This window comes from Ornithorhynchus anatinus, chromosome 4 (genome assembly GCF_004115215.2).
Source record: "Ornithorhynchus anatinus isolate Pmale09 chromosome 4, mOrnAna1.pri.v4, whole genome shotgun sequence".
Lineage (NCBI taxonomy): Eukaryota > Metazoa > Chordata > Mammalia > Monotremata > Ornithorhynchidae > Ornithorhynchus > Ornithorhynchus anatinus.
The window spans coordinates 64,535,513-64,554,876 of NC_041731.1; the positions used below are offsets into that span (position 1 = coordinate 64,535,513).

A 19,364-nucleotide genomic window follows, 5' to 3' on the forward strand; every position below is an offset into this window, starting at 1 on the left:
CCAATGGTTGCCCCTTCACCTCTGCATCTATTAGAAAATCCTAAACATTGGCTTTAAAGCACTTAATCAGCCTGCTCCCTTGTAACCCATCTCACTGATGTCCTACTACAACCCAGACCACACTGGGTTTTAACTTCAATTTACTAATTGTACCACAGTCTTGTCTACCTCACCACTGGCTCCTTGTTCAAGTCCACGACTCCCCTCACCTTGAAAGCTCTATTAATCGTGGCCCAGGGGAAAGAGCTCGGGCCTGGGAGTCAGAAGGTCATGGGTTCTAATCCCCGCTCCTCTACTTGTCTTCTGGGCGACCTTGGACAAGTCACTTCACTTCTCTGGCCCCAGTTACCTCATCTGTAAAATGTGGATTGAGACAGTGAGAAAATGGGGATTGAGAGAGTGAGCCCCACATGGGGCAAGGACAGTGTCCAACTCAATTTGCTGGTATCCAACCCAGAGCTTAGAACTGTGCCTGGCACATGGTAAGTGCTTAACAAATACCATCATTATTATTAATCGACAAATCAAACGAATGTATTAAGTTCTTACTGTTTGCAGAGCACTGTATTTAAGCACTTGGGAGAGTACAATATAACAGAATAGGTAGATATCTTCTCTATTAAAATCACATCCACTCTAAGAGTCCTTCCCTAAACCATCCCTGACTAGGGAAACAGAGTGGGTATGTGGAAAGAGCACGGTTTAGGAGTCAGAGGACATGGGTTCTAATCCAAGCCCCGCCACTTGTCCACTGTGTGACTTTGGGTATGTCACTTAACTTCTCTGTGCCTCAGTTACCTCATCTGTAAAATGGGGACTAAGACTGTGAGCCCCACGTGGGACAACCTGATGATCTTGTATCTAACTCCAGTGCTAAGAACAGTGCTTGGCACATAGCACTTAACAAAATTATTAAGCCATCGTCTGCCCTACTCCCTCTCCCTGCAGCATTGCCAATGCACTTGAACCTGCACCTTTTAAGCACTTGATTTTCACCCAGGATTTACCTTCACAACACTTATGTTCATATCTATGATTTATTTTAATGTCTGTCTCAACTTCTATACTGTAAGGGCCTCAAGGGTGGAGAACATGTCTATCAGCCAACTAGCACTTTCCCAAGTACTTAGGACAGGGCTCGCTGCATACAGTAAGTGTTCAGTAAATACCCCTGGTTGGTTGATTGATTCCTGGCCAGATTCCTGGTTTGAGTTAGGAGTGTTGCGACCAGGTCACTTTAATTGCTGGGTGCTGACACCTGGCTGGTATTCAAAACAAGCACTGGGCATCTCCATCAGCCTGTAAGAGGATAAATAATCTGAGCACACATCTGGCCAGGGACAGATATGGGGTTTCGTGTGGAAGACTGAATGGGGACAGAACTATATTCAGGCAGTGAGCTTCTCCAGGTAGGGACAACCGCAGCATAGCTTAGTGGATAGAGCATGGGCCTGGGAGTCAGAAGGATCGGGGTTCTAATCCTGGATCTGCTACTTGTCTGCTGTGTGACTTTGGGCAAGTCACTTCACTTCTTTGTGCCTCAGTTCCCTCATCTGTAAAATGGGGATTAAGATTGTGAGCCCCATGTGGGATTGGGACTGTGTTCAATCCGAATATCCTGCATCTACCCCAGAGACTTGAACAGTGTCTGGCACATAGTAAGCACTTAACAAATACCATTATTATTATTATTATTGTTAGTAACCATGGCATAGTGGATAGAGCACGGGCCTGGGAGTCAGGAGGTCATGGGTTCTAATCCCAGTTTTCCCACTTGACTGTGTGGTCTTGTACATGTCACTCACTTCTATGTGCTTCAGTTATCTCATGTGTAAAATAGGAATTGAGACTGTGAGCCCTAAGTAGGACAGGGACTATTTCCAACCCGATTTGCTTGTATCCACCCCAGCACTTAGTACAGTGCCGAGCACATAGTAAGTGCTTAAGAAATACCAAAATTATTATTATTATAACTGCTCCAAGATTGAATAGAGTCAAGAGTGGGAATGATAAAAATATTGTCATAGAAAAGAAGGGCAATCTCTCCCAATTCTCTTACACACCTGATCCCTTGGAGACTTGCTTACAGCCCCTTGATCAGTGTGGCCCGGTTAAGTTAATGGATGAAAAATCCCTACCTTCTGTCTCTCCCCACTTCAGTCCATACTTCACTCTGCTGTCCAGATCATTTTTCTACAAAAATATTCCGTCCATGATTCCCCACTCCTCAAGAACCTCCAGTGGTTGCCCATCCCCTCTGCATCACACAGAAACTCCTCACTTTTAAAGCCTCACTTTGAGGCTTTAAAGCACTCAATCACCTTGCCCCCTCCTACCTCACCTCGTTACTCTCCTACTACAATCCAGCCCACACACATCGCTCCTCTAATGCCAACCTACTTACTCACTGTACCTCGATCTCATCTATCTTGTTGTCGACCCCTTGCTCACACTCTGCCTCTGGCCTTGAATACCCTCCCTCTTCATATCTGACAGACAGTCACTCTCCCCACCGTCAAAGCTTTATTGAAAGCACATCTCCTCCCAGACACCTTCTCCAAAGAAAGCCCTCATTTCCTCTTCTACCTTCTCCCACTACCACTCCCTTCTGCACTTCCCTGGCACATGAATTAGCATCCTTTATTCAGCCCTCATGACTTAAGTACATCTCTGTAATTTCTTTATTTATATTAATGTCTCTTTCCCCCTCTAAGCTGTAAGCCCACTGTGGTCAGGGAACTTGTCTACCAACTTTATTATACTGTATTCTCTCCCAAGAACGTAGTGCAGTGCTCTGCACACAGTAAGTGCTCAATAAATAATATTGTGTGATCGATTAAATCAATGATCTTTTTGTTTAAATAAATGTAAATGGGAATACTAATCAGTGGGATCCTATCTACCTTTCAATCTCCATCCATCAAGGTCCTTTAGTCCCCCGGAACTAGAGAGTTCTTTAGCCTCAAGGGGAATTGGTATCTTTTCAGATTAGCAGTAGTAGTATAATTTATTGAGGACCCACCAACTCAAAGGAAATCAGAATCTGAATAAAAGATAACGAACAAGTGAAATTTTCACACCACTTGGGGAAGAGTGCCCAAAATATGTGAGAGAGAAAAAGAGAGACAGAGACAGACAAAGGGAGGAACAGAGAGAGGTAGGGAGAGGAGGGAGAGAGGGAGAAGACTCTAGGAGAAATAATGGAGAGAAGGAAGAAGAATGAAAAGTGTATTGCCCATCTAAACTGCAGAAAGCCCTGTTACTTCTGCTTGCTTCTACTTCAATTTTGTTGTTCTATCTCCCTGCAATGGATTTAACCTCCTTGAGGGTAAAGAACATCTTGCTGATCTCCGTTGCACTCTCCAAAGTGTGTAAAACAGAGCATTATCACTCTGTAAAGCGCCAAGTCCAACCAACTAATCATATGAATCATCATCTTTGTCAAGTGGCATTTATTAAATCTACTGAGAGGACGTTAATAAACTTGTCAATGACCTATAGTGATTCCTGATGTAGAAATTTATCTATTTAGTGGGTGGTAGGTAAAAGGGATGAAGCAGGGTAGAACTGTTAAACTTCATTCTATCTAGAATATTCATCCTTCATCTGTCCGGGTGCAACTTGTTCTCAAATCCTCTCGTCCTCCTGAATTTCCCATCACAGTCAATACCACCACCATCCTTCCACTCTCTCAAGTATTATCCTTGATTCCTCTCTCCCTTTCAACTCCCATATTCAGTCAGTCAATAAATCCTGTTGTTTCCTTTTTTCAAATGACCAGAATCCATCCCTTCCTCTCCATCCAAACTGCCACCACAATGGGCCAAGCCCTTGTCATATCCTGACTTAACTGTTGTGGACAGGGATTCTCTCTCTTTATTGCTGAATTGTACTTTCCAAGTGCTTAATACAGTGCTCTGCACACTGTAAGTACTCAATAAATATGACTGAATGAATGAATTAGCCTCCTCACAGACCTCCCTGCCTCCAGTCCCTCCAAGCAGCGTGACCTAGTGGATATAACATGGGCCTAGGAGTCAGAAGATCATGGGTTCTAATCCAGTCTCCTCCACATGTTGGCTGTGTGACCTTGGGCAAGTCAGTTCACTTCTCCATGCCTCTGTTCCCTCATCTGTAAATGGGGTGAAGACTGTGAGCCCCATGTGGGACAGGGAATGTGTTCAACCTGATTACCTTGTATCTCCTCCAGTGCTTAGAACAGTTCTTGGCACATAGTAAGCGCTTAACAAATTATTATTATTATTCTCTCCAGTCCACACTTCACTTTGCTGTTCCGATCATTTTTCTAAAACATCATTTTGGTATCAATCAATCACATTTATTGACAGCTTACTGTGTGCAGAGCATTATACTAAGCACTTGGCAGAGTACAATATAACATCATAACAGACACATTCCCCGCTCATAAGAAGTTCGCAGTCTCCCTTTTCCTCCAAATCCTCCAATGGTTGCCCACTTCTCTCTGCATCAAGCAGTAACTCCAGAACACTGGCTTTTGGACTCTCAATCTGCTCTCTCCTCACTATTTATCCTCACACCTCCCCCATTACACTCTACTTAGCATGCTTCGCTCCTCTCAAAACTAGTAATTCACTTTGCCTAGTTGTCATCTCTCGCTGCTTAGCTCTTGCTCCCTCCCCCTTCGCATCCAACAGACCACCACTCTCCCTATCTTTGAGGCCCTTCTGAAATCACATCTCCTTCAGATGCCCTTCCTGGATTAATCTCTCATTTCCCCAGTCAGTCAATCAAGGCTACTTATTAAATGCTTACAGGTTGCAAAGCACCCTATATCCTTCCCCTACTTCCACTTCAGCACTTTGACATCACCTAAACAGTTCAGTAGACACACATACACCCCAAACCCTCCCTGGAGCATATTTATTATATATCTTTACCCCAAGCCCTCCAGGAGCACTAGTCACATATCTTTATTTTAGAATCTGTCTTCCCCACTAGATTGTAAGATTCTCAGGCACTGAGATCATTTTTATTAACTTTATTGAACTCTCCCAAGTGTTTAGTAGAATACTTTGATCAAAGTAAGAGTTTTTGAGCACTTATTTTGTGCAAAGACCTTTCATAACCACTTGGGAGTATGCAATAGAGTTAGTAAAAAATGCAAAGCACTGAGTAAGCACTCAGTAAGCACTACTGACTGATTACTTAATTAGATTTTCTCTGTTTTTGAGGCAGACCCATACAACATTTTGGAAAATACCGCCATTTCAAAGTTATCTCTTTTTGTGAATTACAAAACTAATAATGCCTTTGATTCATACAGCGCTTTCATTTTCCCAAAATGCTTTTACATGACTTACTTCATTTTGCTTTCCCGACATTGCAGTGAGGTAGTGAGAGGCAGGTATTGTTTTTCCCATTTTTCAGGTGAAGAAACTGAGGCCCAGAGATGTCTTGAAAGATGTCTCCGCTGGAAAGCGGAGTCTTGAAAATTATCCCAAGCAGTGTTTTCTAGATGCTTCAAAATCTTGGTGGCAGATTGTTTTCTGTGGGGCAAAGCAAACGTGTTTCAAAATATACTTAATCCACCGGGGTTTCCTTCCGCTTGACTGCCAGGAGCATCTGGCAGGCGTTGGGTGGGAATGCAAGTGTGTGCCAAGGGCGGCTCAGAAAAAACTGTAGAGTTAACATCTTAATTGTGGTATTTGTTAAGTGCTCACCGTGTGCCAAGCACAGTATTAAACGCTGGGAAGGATACAAGACAATCAGGTCCTGCATGGGGCTCACAGTCTAAGTAGGAGGGATCGCAAGTACTGAATCCCCATTTTGCAGATGAGGGAACTGAGACCCAGCAGAGAAGAGCAGAGCCAGGATAGAACCCAGCTCCTTCTGATCATAATAATAACAATAATAATAACTGTGGTATTTTTAAGTGCTTACTATGTGCCAGGCACTCTATTAAGCACTGGGGTGGATGCAAGCAAATCAGATTGTACACAGTCCCTGTCCCACGAGAGGCTCATAGTCGCAATCCCCATTTTGCAGATGAGGTAACTGAGGCCCAGAGAAGTGAAGTGACTTTCCCAAGGCCACACAGCAGGCAAGTGGCAGAGCCAAGATTAGATTTTCTGATTTTCTGACTCCCAGACCTGTGCTCTATCAACGTGCTCGCTCCTCCAGGCCACAGTGCTTCTCTTCTGGGTCTTCTTCCCTGCAGCTGGGGAAAAAAAAAAACGTCATTAGGGGTAGGAGTAGATGAAGGAGGAGGTCCAAGCCCTTGCCTCTGCCAAGGAGCTCTGTTCCCCTGCATTCTCCCCCAACACACATCCCATGCTAAACCCATGCTTGTAAGAGGCCCCTCTGTACTTGGCAGTCCAGTGAAAGCTCTGATAGAAAATGGCCTGGGTAGGCCCTCATAACCAATCTCTCAGGCATGTGCAATTTGGGGCCAAACCAGGGACTGGCCCTGAGGGATCGCAGTCTCCTTTCTTCCAAACAACTGGAGCCCAATTTGAGGCTCCTGAATCCCGGCAATCTCTGGAGTTCTGTGGAACGAAGGACCAAGCCGCCCTCATGGAACTCAACAGTGCAACCCATGGCTGCTGGGCGTGTGGAGACCTGACCTAGCTGCTGGAGACAGAGAGAGAGGGGGTAGCGGGAACTGCAACAGCAGCAGCAGGTGCCTTCTCTTCTAGATCCCAGATCCAGGCCACTGTACCTTGGGATTGGAATAAGACTTTTTGCTCCTGCTAACTGCTGTGAGCACAGCCCTCTCATCAGTCAATCAATGGTATTTGTTAAGGGCTTGTTGTGTGCAGAGCACTATACTAAGCACTTGGGAGAGTATGATATAATAGAGAGGGTAGATATGTTCCCTGTCTGCAACTAGTTTAAATCTAGAGGATCTTACAATCCTACCTCTGGAATCTTGGGGTTTTGGGGTGAAATATGATGCCCCTGATCTAATGGTGGAGGTAGAAGGTAGGCTCTAGTGCTAAAACATTTGTAGCCATAAACCGGATGTCTGTGAGGTTTCTCTCTCACTTTTATAGGTTGCACTTCTACTAAGCGCTTTCTAATGGGTGTAGTTTATCTCCATTCCCGATTCCCTGAGGTAATTTATAACGCCTCTCACTACAGATTTCTTGGAAAACCCAATAAATGAAGAGGCATTGATCAAATTACTGGTCTATTCCAGAAGATAGACCTCTAATGTTCTTCATGGCTGGAAAATGTTTTAAGATAGGTTAATAATAATAATGTTGGCATTTATTAAGCGCTTACTACGTGCAGAGCACTGTTCTAAGCGCTGGGGTTGATACAAGGTAATCAGGTTGTCCCACGTGAGGCTCACAGTCTTCATCCCCATTTTACAGATGAGGGAACTGAGGCACAGAGAAGTGAAGTGACTTGCCCAAGGTCACCCAGCTGACAAGTGGAGGAGTGAGGATTCGAACCCATGACCTCTGACTCCCAAGCCCGGGCTCTTTCCACTGAGCCACGCTGCTTCTCTAAGTCCATCAGGTAGTTGCCTTCCATTTAAAACTACACTAGTTTAGTAGATTCTGTCCTCAGACAAGGCCTCTCTTACTCCTCCTTCTTCTCAAAAGGACCACTCACTGCCTATTGAGAACCGGATGAAGATTCAGTATTAAACAAAGCTCATTCGTCAGGAAACATGAACCCACAACCCCTAGCTGAGGGGGCTTTATTTTGTTAACATGGACTTTCATGAAACAGATTTGTTTATCTGACAGGCAGTAGGAAGTTGAAGCAATGTGGCCTAGTGGAAAGAGCACAGGCCTGGAAATCAGAGGAGCTGGGTTCTAGTCCCAGCTCTGCCACTTATCTGCTATGTAACATTGGGCAAGTAACAATATCTCTGGGCCTCAGTTTCCTTATCTGTAAAATGGGGGTTCACTATCTGATCTCCTTGCTCCTTAGACTGTGAGTCCAGGATAGGCACCTGTGTCCAACCTGATTATCATATAGCTACCCCAAAATTTAGTACAGTGGCTGGAACACTGAAAGTGCTTAACAAATAATACAGTGATTATTATTATCCAAACTAATAGGAGAGCTAGGTAAGATAATCACATGTTCCCTTATTTAAAATTTATTTTAATGTCTGGTTCCCTCCATAGATTGCAAGCTTCTTGTGGGCAGGGATTGTATCTATCAACTCTGTGGTATATTTCCCAAGTGCTTTGTACTGTGCTCGGCATATGATAAGTGCTCAATAAATACCGCTGACTGAATGAATGAGTGAAAGTTCAGTAAACCATATAAAATGGAGTTTGACTCACTCTAATAAGGATTTATACGCTTTCTATTTTTCTGACCTGAAATTCAGCATAGAGTCTCATCCACCACAACTATCTCCTCCTATCTCCCTTGCAGCCCCCGTAGTGGTATTTATTGAGCAGTTACTGTGTGCAGAGCACTGTACTAAGCATTTGGGAGACTACAACAGAACTGGAATATACTTTCCCTCTCCACAAGGAGCTTACAGTCTAGAAGGGGAGACAGACATTAAAATAAATTAAGGATATGTACACAGTTATATACATATGCATATACAGTACTCAATGCAGGTTTTCCACTACGTACTTTAATCAAATTTCTCCTCTGATTGCAAAAATATCTGTTCTTTGCTTCTGCTACTGATTAACTTCTTCCTCTTCTTTCATTGCTTTTTTCCTTCCTTTGCTGCTGGATCCAGGAGCAACTCAGTATGCTAGCAGAGAAAAGAGAGTGAGAATCTATGCTATGGTAATACAATCCTCCTCTGGTTTTAACCTTATCTTGACTTCCACAAACCCAGCTCCTTTCATGACAAATGTTTTCCCTTGGATCTTCCTTGTTAAGCATTCAAATTTTCAGCAGAGTTGATGTCTTTATAGAAGAAAGGTGCATAATATATATCCCTTCCAACAACAAAGATCAAAAGAGATTTGCTCATTTTCTCTTAACACCATCCGTTAAATTCCGAAGACAATCGACAAACATCTGCAGCCCTGTTTATTCCTTAAAATAAAAGAAAAATACATCAATTCTCTCCCATTCTGAGCTCTCAGAGGAACTAACAGACATGGGGCCACGCACCAGACAGATTCATTCATTCATTCAATCAAATTTATTAAGTGCTTCCCGTGTGCAGAGCACTGTACTAAGCACTTGGAAAAGTACAATACAACAAATGTGGGGAAGTACAATACCACAGATGTGGGGATGTGGGATAGAGGGATGAGGGCCAGCATCAGTGGGGTTTTGAAGCAGTATGGCATAGTGGATAGAGAAGGGCCTGGGAGTCAGAAGACCATGGGTTCTAATCCTGGCTCTGCCACTTGTCTGCTGTGTGATCTTGGGCAAGTCACATCACGTCTCTGTGCCTCAGTTACCTCCTCTGTAAAATGGGGATTAAGACTGTGAGCTCTATGCAGGACAGGGACTGTGTCCAGCCAAATTTGCTTGTAAGCACCCCAGTGCTTAGTACAATCCCTGGCACATAGTAAGAGCTTAACAAATACCATTACTATTATCATTATTATACTCCAAGGGTGAAGTCTTTGGCAAGAGCAGTTCAAACTAGCTTGCAAACACTCCATACTCTCCAAGCCCTATTCAAGGAAGCAGTCTAAAAAAAAGTCTTCAGGATTAAAACCCAGTTCCTCTTACACCCAGGCCCACACTCTTTCCACTCCGCCATGCCAGAAAGTTGCCCTCGTGCAAGACGGTGAGTGAACACTTTTCTCTCATAGCCCCAGGATCTGTAACATCCTCATGAACAGATGCAGGGAGAGCTCATGAAGGAAACATATCCCAATCAGAAACCGCCTGTGCAATCTCAGGTGAGTTGACGCACACAGATCACAAGGTCAACGCCTTCCACAATCGGAGATGGGATTGGCAGGGGATGAAGGAGGGAGGGCAGCCCACCCGAGGCTCATTGTAGTTACCGTGCTGACCGTCTAGCTGACTTGGACCCGCACGTATGCCTGATGTGATGTGGACACCCTCACTGTGATACCTGGTAAGCAATCAATCGATCGTATTTATCGAGTGCTTACTGTGCGTGGAGCACTTGGAGGAGTACACTAAAACACAGTTGGTAGAGACACTCCCTGCTTACAGTGAGCTTACAGTCTAGAGGGGGAGACAGACATTAATATAAATAAATAATAGATATGTATACAGGTGTGCGTAAGTTAAGATGCACACCGCCGCTCACTGGAGTAACTGTTAGCATGGAGGATCTTTTCTAAGAATGCACCTTTACCCAAGAATGCCTGCATCTTAATTAATAAAACCTTGGCTAAGAAGTCCACTGCCTTATGGCTCCATCTGTCTCTCTCTGAAGAGAGACCTAAAAACCGTACTTTAGTTTCCCAGCGCTTAGAACAGTGCTTGGCACATAGCAAGCGCTTAACAAATACCATTATTACTATTCCCAAGTATTTTGTGCAGTAAGTACTCTGTACACAGTAAACGCTAGATAAATACCACTGACTGACTGATTTAAAAGTTTTCCCCTCAAAAGAAACTATCGAAAAGGTGCCATACTTGCAGTCCTGTCTTGTTTGATGCTGTCGAGTTGTCTCTGATCCATCTCTCCCAGAATGCCGCACCGCCTCTGCAATCTTTCTGCTAATGGATCGATTTGAGTTTTCTTGGTTAAAATGCGGGAGTGGTTTACCATTGCCTCCTTCCGCACAGTCAACTTGAGTCTCCACCCTTGATTCTCTCCCATGCCACTGCTGCCCAGCACGGGTGAGTTTTGACTTGTAGCAGATTGCCTTCCACTCACTAGCCACAGCCCAAGCTAGGAATGGAATGGAACGGACAGGCCTCTGCTTGACTCTCCCTCACATAGTCAAGACTGATAGAGTACTGGAAACTCTCCAGGTGTGACCTGAGAGGGGCATACATGAAGTACTAAAATTATTACTGAAAATATTAAAAGTGCTTTGGGTTGCTCATGGAAGCGACTCCTAGTGAAAGCACTTTATAAATCACCGCAGAATTGAAGCAATGTGAGGGCCATCTGTGGGAGAGACAGACGTTAATATACATACATAAATTATATATACATGTGATTTATCTCTCTGTGTGTTATATATATATATATATATCTATATATATATATATCTGTATATATACTCACTGGCACGCAACTTGTAGCAATCTCAGGGTTAGAACCCAACTCTCCTGATCCATCCCACTAGTCACCAAGCTGTGTTCTCTTTCACTGCAATTCTTGAACTTTTCTCCTCCAGAAAGTCTTTGTTAATAATTTGGAATACCTGAATTTAAGGTGGTTTTTTTTTACTTTCAATGTATATGGTATAGTAATAGCTTGGGTCCTTCAGCCCCTGAGTGCTTCCCAAAATTTCTCCAGTGTGTTGGGTGAGGGAAAATAATAATAATGTTGGTATTTGTTAAGCGCTTACTATGTGCAGAGCACTGTTCTAAGCACTGGGGTAGATACAGGGTAATCAGGTTGTCCCACGTGAGGCTCACAGTTAATCCCCATTTTACAGATGAGGTAACTGAGGCACAGAGAAGTTAAGTGACTTGCCCACAGTCACACAGCTGCCAAGTGGCAGAGCTGGGAGTTAAACCCATGATCTCTGACTCCGAAGCCCAGGTTCTTTCCTGGAGCCACCCTGCTTCCCTATAACTGGAAAAACTGGGGGTGAGGTAATGAGTGGACAGAGAAACCACTCTGAGCCCCTGAGGAGATGAGTGTGAAGAAGCTAAGGTGATAGAAGAGGTTCAGGGGACTCCTACTTTCCTTTCTAACAATTATGGTACTTATTAAGTGCTTACTATGTTCCAAGCACTGAACTAAGCGGTGGGGTAGACAGAAGATAATCAGGGCAGACACAGTCCAAGTAGAGCCTTTCTGCCCCACCTTCTCTTCTAAAAATTCTCTGGAGATCCTGACTGCAACTTCCTAATCGAGTGAAGTTAGGGACCAGCTTTGAAGACTACCCAAAATACACCAATATAGTCCTGTAAGCTCTTCCTCTAGACTATAAGTTTACTGTGGACAGGGAACGTATCTTCCAACTCCGTTGTGCTGTACTCTCCCAAGCGCTTAGTACAGAGTTCTGCACACAGTAAGTGTGCGATAAATACTTTTGATTAATTGATTGAAAAGAGAGCCTGGTTCCAGGCTCAGATTGGGGACCGTGGTGGTTGGAACCTCTGCTGTTCCTACCAGATAGTAGCGCAATGTTGATGATCATTTCAATCCCATCCCTAGGAGGAGTGCAGGAGCCTGCGACAGCAGAAATTAGTCCAGCTGAAATGAAAGAACCAGCCCTGTTCCTGAAAGCATTCCACAACTTCCACATCTCACCTATCTCACGGCTGACCTCCGCCCACGTCCTGCCTCTGGCCTGGAACACCTTCCCTCCTAAAATCCAACTGACAATTACACTCCCCATCTTCAAAGCCTTATTGAAGGCACATCTCCAAGAGGCCTTCCCAGACTAAACCCCCCTTTCCTCTTCTACCAGTCTCTTCCTCATCATCCTGACTTGCTCCCTTGGTTCTTTCCCCCTTCCAGCCCCACAGCACTTATGTATATCTGCAATTTATTTGTATTGAAGTCTGTCTTCCCCTCTAGTCTGTAAGCTTGCTGTGGGCAGGATTTGTGTCTAATTATTGTTGTATTGTACTTTCCCAAGCGCTTAGTACACTGCTCCACACACAGTAAGCGTTCAATAAATATGATTGAATGAATGAATGTTTATACCTTTTGAAGTGGCTCAATCATAATGGTGACTTTGATATTTTTTCTCTCCATGGAACTAAGCAACAAGACCTCGTGGATAGAGCCCAGGAGTCAGAAGGACTTCTACAGTCAGAAGGACCCGGGTTCTAATCCAGACTCCACCATTTGTCTGCTGTGTAACCTTGGACAAGTCCTCTGATTTCTTTATGCCTCAGTTCCCTCATCTGTAAAATGGAGATTTAAGACTGTAAGCTCCTTGTGGGACAGGGACTGTGTCCAACCCGATTAGCTTATTTCTACCCCAGCATTTGAACAGTGCCTGGCATACAGTAAAGCGCTTATTACCATTTAATTCAAAACAAAACAAAAAAGTCTTCCAGAAACAGGCATCTTATCTGGCCCCAAGCTAGATATCATGGTAGCAGAGTCCATGATATTTACCATCAGTGAAATGACCTTAGCACTCAAAGGGCTCCACTTTACAAGTTCTAAATATACACCGGGTGTCTGTGCAGATAGCAAACAGGTCTTCTTGGAAATACCTAAGAGGGATCAAAGACGGCATCTTTTAGACTCACCAAAAACGTTTGAGGACAACTTCCATAGCTCTTCCCCCACAACTGTGCAGACGACTATTAATGTCACTTATTTTGCACTGTCAGGAAAGAACCCATATTCTTCCCCTCTTTATTGCTACACTCTTAAGAAAGAAAAAGTCCCATCACCTTCTTCTTTTCAGTCCTGTCATTACTGCCATATCTGGAGTAGATGCAATTATTTCCCATGCCCTCCAGGAAAAAGAGCAATACTGTAATTCATTCCTCTCCCTGAAAACTTGGGTGATTACTACACAAAGACATGAAATCAGCCATATGATAAATAGATTTCATTAGTCCGACATATTCCTAAAATGGGAGTGGAGAGCAGCAGCATGGTCTAGTGGATAGAGCATGGATCTGGGAGTCAGAAATGCTACCACTCCCGATGAGGGGTAGCGTATTCATTCAATAGTATTTATTGAGCGCTTACTATGTGCAGAGCACTGTACTAAGCGTTTGGGATGAACAAGTCGGCAACAGATAGAGACAGTCCCTGCCGTTTGACGGGCTTACAGTCTAATCGGAGGAGGTGGACAGACAAGAACAATGGCAATAAACGGAGTCAAGGGGAAGAACATCTCGTAAAAACAATGGCAACTAAATAGAATCGAGGCGATGTACAATTCATTAACAAAATAAATAGGGTAATGAAAGTATATACAGTTGAGCGGACGAGTACAGTGCTATGGGGATGGGAAGGGAGAGGTGGAGGAGCAGAGGGAAAGGGGGAAAAAGAGGGTTTAGCTGCGGAGAGGTAAAGGGGGGGTGGTAGAGGGAGTAGAGGGAGAAGAGGAGCTCAGTCTGGGAAGGCCTCTTGGAGGAGGTGAGTTTTAAGTAGGGTTTTGAAGAGGGAAAGAGAATCAGTTTGGCGAAGGTGAGGAGGGAGGGTGTTCCAGGACCACGGGAGGACGTGACCCGGGGGTCGGCGGCGGGATAGGAGAGACCGAGGGACCGTGAGGAGGTGGGCGGCGGAGGAGCGGAGCGTGCGGGGTGGGCGGTAGAAAGAGAGAAGGGAGGAGAGGTAGGAAGGGGCAAGGTGATGGAGAGCCTTGAAGCCTAGAGTGAGGGTAGCGTAGAGACAACACACACCACATCGTGCTCTAAATCAAGCACCTTTCATCCCATTCCTTCCCAAGAGGGCTCAGCACATGACTGCCACTCCAGGTGCAGAGTGTTCTGTGAAGGAACAGTCTACATACTGAGTGTGGGCCGCTTACACGGGCAGGGTTTTAGCACATCCTTTCTTTTGTATTAGGCCACACCTTCTAGACTGTGAGCCCGCTGCTGGGTAGGGATTGTCTCTGTTACCAAATTGTCCTTTCCAAATGCTTAATACAGTGCACTGCACACAGTAAGTGCTCAATAAATATCACTGAATGCATGAATGAATGACCCCTTTCTGACCCAGGCAGCTCTCCCTGGCCCTCCTGAAGTTGCTCCCGCAGGATCGAACCCTCATTAGTCCCAAGGCTGTCCATCAGGTTGCGGGGCCTCTCATTAGCAGTCAAGCACAAAGTCGGCACCCCTTGTTCTCCAATGGTCTCCAGTCATCGTTCTTGGTCCCTCTTCCAATGGTCCGTTGATCTCCGCCTCGTGGTCCCTTCTGCCATCTTGGAGCCATGGGGCCTGAAGTGGGGGTGGGGGGGAGAGCCCCTCTCTGCATTGAAGGGCCACCTTGGATCGTGGAGGCAACAAGGCAGCTTGACTCTCTCTCCCCTCACCTCAGCAGAGATCAACCCAGATGGCGGTTTGGAGCTACTGAAGGGAAGAAACAATGAAGAACCACTTTTGACCTTTGGGTGGGGCTCCGTGTTAGAAGCCATCTGGGGATGCACTGAGTTAGCAAAGGCTCTATGATGAGGCTCTGGGCTAGAGACCAGGCCGAACTCACCTCTCTGACCCAGGGCACAAGCCTGAGGAGCGGAAGGGTAACAAGAAGGACCTGAGTTCTAATCCCAGCTCTGCCACTTCTCTGCTGTGTGACCTCGGGGAAGTGACTTCACTTCTCTGGGCCTCAGTTACCTCATCTGTAAAATAGGGAATAAGACCACTTGCTGGCTGTGTGACCTTGGGGAAGTGACTTCACTTCTCTGGGCCTCAGTTTCTTCATCTGTAAAATAGGGACTGTCCCATGTGGGACAGTCTGACCCAGACTGCATCCAACCTGATTAGCTTGTATCTATCCCAGCACTTAGTACAGTGCCCGGCATACAGTAAGCACTCAACAAACACCATTTTAAAAAAAGGAGGGAAACTGCCATAAAATCTAAATGAATTGTCTCAAATCCTGTTTATTTTCAACTTGAAGCCATCATTTCCTCACATGATTTGAATTTATGCATCAGAAAGTCCAAATTTGGTCTCTATAGAAAAGTCAGAGACCTTGCTTTCAGTTTTGCAATTTCAAGTCACAATCCCGAAACTTTTCTGACAGCTCATTCATAACTTCTTCACACATGCCTCTAGCATATCTGTGTTGAGATGAGCAGAGCTTCAATGCTAAGAGACTGACTTCATCGTTTGCAAGTCTCATCATCAGTGGTATTTATTGAGCGCTTCTTGTGTGCAGAGCATTGCACTAAGTACTTGGGAAAGTACAACAGGGTTGGTAGATACGTTCCCTGCCCGCAACGATCCTGGCTCTTGATTAGATGTTGACTATTGCTGCTGAATGACACGGATGTACTGCTCAAGCAGTCGGATGTGTTTCATTCGATCATATTTATTGAGTGCTTACTGTGTGCAAAGCACTGTTCTAAGCACTTGGGAGAGTATAATACAACAGACAGACACATTCCCTGTCCACAACGCCAAAGGGGAGTCCAAGTGTCACAGCTACAGTGAATGTGTCTACCGACTCTGTTGTATAGGAAAGTGCTCTGCACACAGTAAGTGCTCAATAAATACCATTGACTGATGAAAGGTTGGATGGAACTACAGCTCTCTAGACTTTTAGTTGGCCTGGAGCCTAACAACCCCATTGCTATCACCCACTGGTACCCTCCCCAAGGATGTGTTGCCACTCTGGATTCCATTTTCTATTTCCTTGTCTATCATTGATTAACAGTGTGCCGCCTGAGTAACAGGATTGAGTGACAGTATTTAGCTGGGTTGATAATAATAATTACGGCACTTGTTAAGCGCTTACTACGTGCAGAGCACTGTTCTAAGCGCTGGGGGAGATACAGGGGAATCAAATTGTCCCTCGTGGGGCTCACATTTTTTAATCCCCATTTTTACAGATGAGTTAACTGAGGCACAGAGAAGTTAAGTGACTTGCCCAAGGTCACACAGTAGACAAGTGGCGGAGCCAGGATTAGAACCCACGACCTCTGACTCCCAAGCCCTTGCTCTTTCCACTAAGCCGCACTGCTTCTCTAGAGGCAAATCACTGCACTAAACACTGGGCTAGATGCAAGATAATCAGGTCCCACTCCTCACCCAGCTCCCCCAAACCATCAATAAATATTCTTATACTCTACTATTTCCCCCTATCCCTAATCTGTTTTAACGGTCATCTCCTCCTGTACACTGTAAGCTCCTTGTAGCATGGATTGCATCAACCGACTCTATTGTATTGTAGTCTCCCAGGTGCTTAGCCTACACATAGTAAGTGCTTAATAAATACCACTGATTGTGTGATTGTCAGTATGAAATTTGGGTTGTGTGTATGACTGATATATATACATATATACATAAACACACACATACAAATATATATGTGAGAGTGTGTGTGTGCATATATATATATATATACATATATATGTACATATATGTTTATTTTAGACCGGCAATTGTTAAAGCAGCGTAGCTCAGTGGAAAGACCACGGGCTTTGGAGTCAGCGGTCATGAGTTCGAATCCCAGCTCTGCCACTTGTCAGCTGTGTGACTGTGGGCGTCATAACTTCTCTGTGCCTCAGTTACCTCATCTGTAAAATGGGGATTAAGACTGTGAGGCCCACGTGGGACATCCTGATTCCCCTGTGTCTACCCCAGCGCTTAGAACAGTGCTTGGCACATAGTGAGCGCTTAACAAATCCCAACATTATTAAAGCAGTGTACAATCATTTGCTGTCTCCTTAGCTGTACCCCTTAAACCCTTTGATACTCAGCACATCTCCAACCCCACAGCAATTATGAACATATACTGTTATACTGCTATATCTTACTCTCCCAAGCACTTAGTACAATGCTTTGCACACAGTAAGCACTCAATAAATACAACTGACTGCTGCTTCCCCTAAAAGTTATTTTAGTGTCTGTCCCCTGCCACAAGATTGTAAACTCCTTGAGGGTAGGGATCATCGTGCGTACCCACTTTACTGTACTGTACTCTCTCAATGGCTTAGAACAGGGCTCTGTGCATAGTAAACACTCAATAAATACCATTGTTGTGCACTGTTGTGAACCTCTCGGGTGCAGTTATCTGCATACAACAATTCTTGAATGACCGTCTTTAGGATTTTGAATTAAGCTCCAAGTCTGTGGAGTTGGAAGAGCTTCCCAGAGGTGCAGTAACGTACGCAACCAGGTCCCTCGCTGCATTCTTCAGCATGGCTGCATCAAATAAAGAATAGAGAAGAGCCAAATGGCCCTGTGGAAAGAGCGTAGGCCTGGGAGTCAGAAGGCCAGAGTTCTAATCTTCTTCTCTACTGTGTGATAACAATAATAACCGTAGTATTTGTTAAGCACTCGGTATGTGCCAAGCACTGTTCTGGACAGTGGGGTAGGTACAAGGTAATCATGTCAGATACAGTCCCTGTCCCACATGGGGCTCAGTCTCAATCTCCATTTTACAGATGAGGTCACTGAGGCACAGAGAAGTGAAGTGACTTGCCCAAGGTCACACAGCAGACAAGTGGTGGAGCTGGGGTTCGAACCCATGACTTTCTGAGTCCCAGGCCTGTGCTCTATCCACTAGGTCATCCTACCGGCAGTGGAGAGTAGCCAAATAGTTTGATAATTGCTGCAATCTGACCTTTCACTTTTTCGTCTAAAAAGTGGAAATGGTGGCATCTTTGCTATTCTATAGCACCTCCTTATGCCATTCTAGATGAAGAGAAAAAGTGTTTGGGTCACTGTTTAAGCAGGGTGTCCCCTCCATGTTAGTAGGCCTCTGTGGGATACTGTCAGGCCCAGAGGCTTTGTTGGTTTTCACGGCTCTGACGGTTGCATTGACTCGCTCAATATTAGGGAAACAGCATGGCCTAGTGGAGAGAGCACGGGCCTGGGAGTCAGAATATCTAGGCTTTAATCCCAACTCCACCACTTTCCTGCCGTGAGATCTTGGGTAAATCACTTCACTTCTCTGTGACTCAGTTTCCTCATCTGCAAAAGGGAGATTCAATACCTCTTCTCCCTCCTACTTAGACCCTGAGCCCATGTGGGACCTGATTATCTTGCATCTAGCCCAGTGTTTAGTGCAGTGATTTGCCTCTAGTAAGCACTTAAATACTTTTATTATTGTTATTATTAAGTGCCATGTTGGATGGTTTTCTATGATTTAGTGGGCCTCACCTTCAAAGGTACAAGATAAGTTGAGCAGACCACTGAAACACTGTCACCATCGCTTCAGGATTTCCTTCTCCGTGTTGAGAGAAATGCTGGAATGGCAAATATAGGGTTATACATTTTTAAGTGTGTAGAGTCTCGGACTTGTGAAGGTGTGCAAGGTCATTTGCATCCCAATAAACTCGGTGTCTCTGCTTGCCCAACCTCACTGGGAGCTCACTGGGGGCAGGGAACACATCTACAAATGCTGTTGTATTCTCCCAAGCACTTAGTACAGTGCTCTGCACACAGTAAGCGCTCAATCAGTACTATTGATGATGATGATGTTAATGGGTGCCCCAGAGACAGTGTCACAGAGAAAACTCATTCACGGTAAATATTGGGGATTGTCGATCAGTCACTCAAGTGCATCTAATGAGTGCTTACTGTGGGCAGAGCACTGTGCTAAGCAATTGGGAGAGTGCCATATAACAGAGTTGGTAGGCATGTTCCCTGCCCATACGGAAGCTTACAGTCTACAGGGGAAGACA

The 19,364-nt window shown here is 44.8% G+C and overlaps 1 long non-coding RNA gene and 1 other non-coding gene across 3 annotated transcripts; both read right to left on the minus strand.

The window, feature by feature from the left end:
• Nucleotides 1–6,159: 6,159 nt before the first annotated feature.
• Nucleotides 6,160–10,703, minus strand: LOC114811334. Of its 2 annotated transcripts, none has more exons than XR_003759016.1 (3): nucleotides 10,546–10,703; nucleotides 8,593–8,719; nucleotides 6,160–6,199 (listed from the first exon to the last, which is right to left on the minus strand). It is a non-coding gene; the product is annotated as an uncharacterized LOC114811334 (long non-coding RNA). The 2 variants fall into 2 exon arrangements; XR_003759017.1 differs by having other exon boundaries at nucleotides 8,593–9,009.
• Nucleotides 10,704–10,762: 59 nt separating this feature from the next.
• LOC114811905 lies at nucleotides 10,763–10,904 on the minus strand. The gene has a single exon (XR_003759600.1). It is a non-coding gene; the product is annotated as a small nucleolar RNA SNORA7 (small nucleolar RNA).
• Between the last annotated feature and the right edge of the window lie 8,460 nt (nucleotides 10,905–19,364).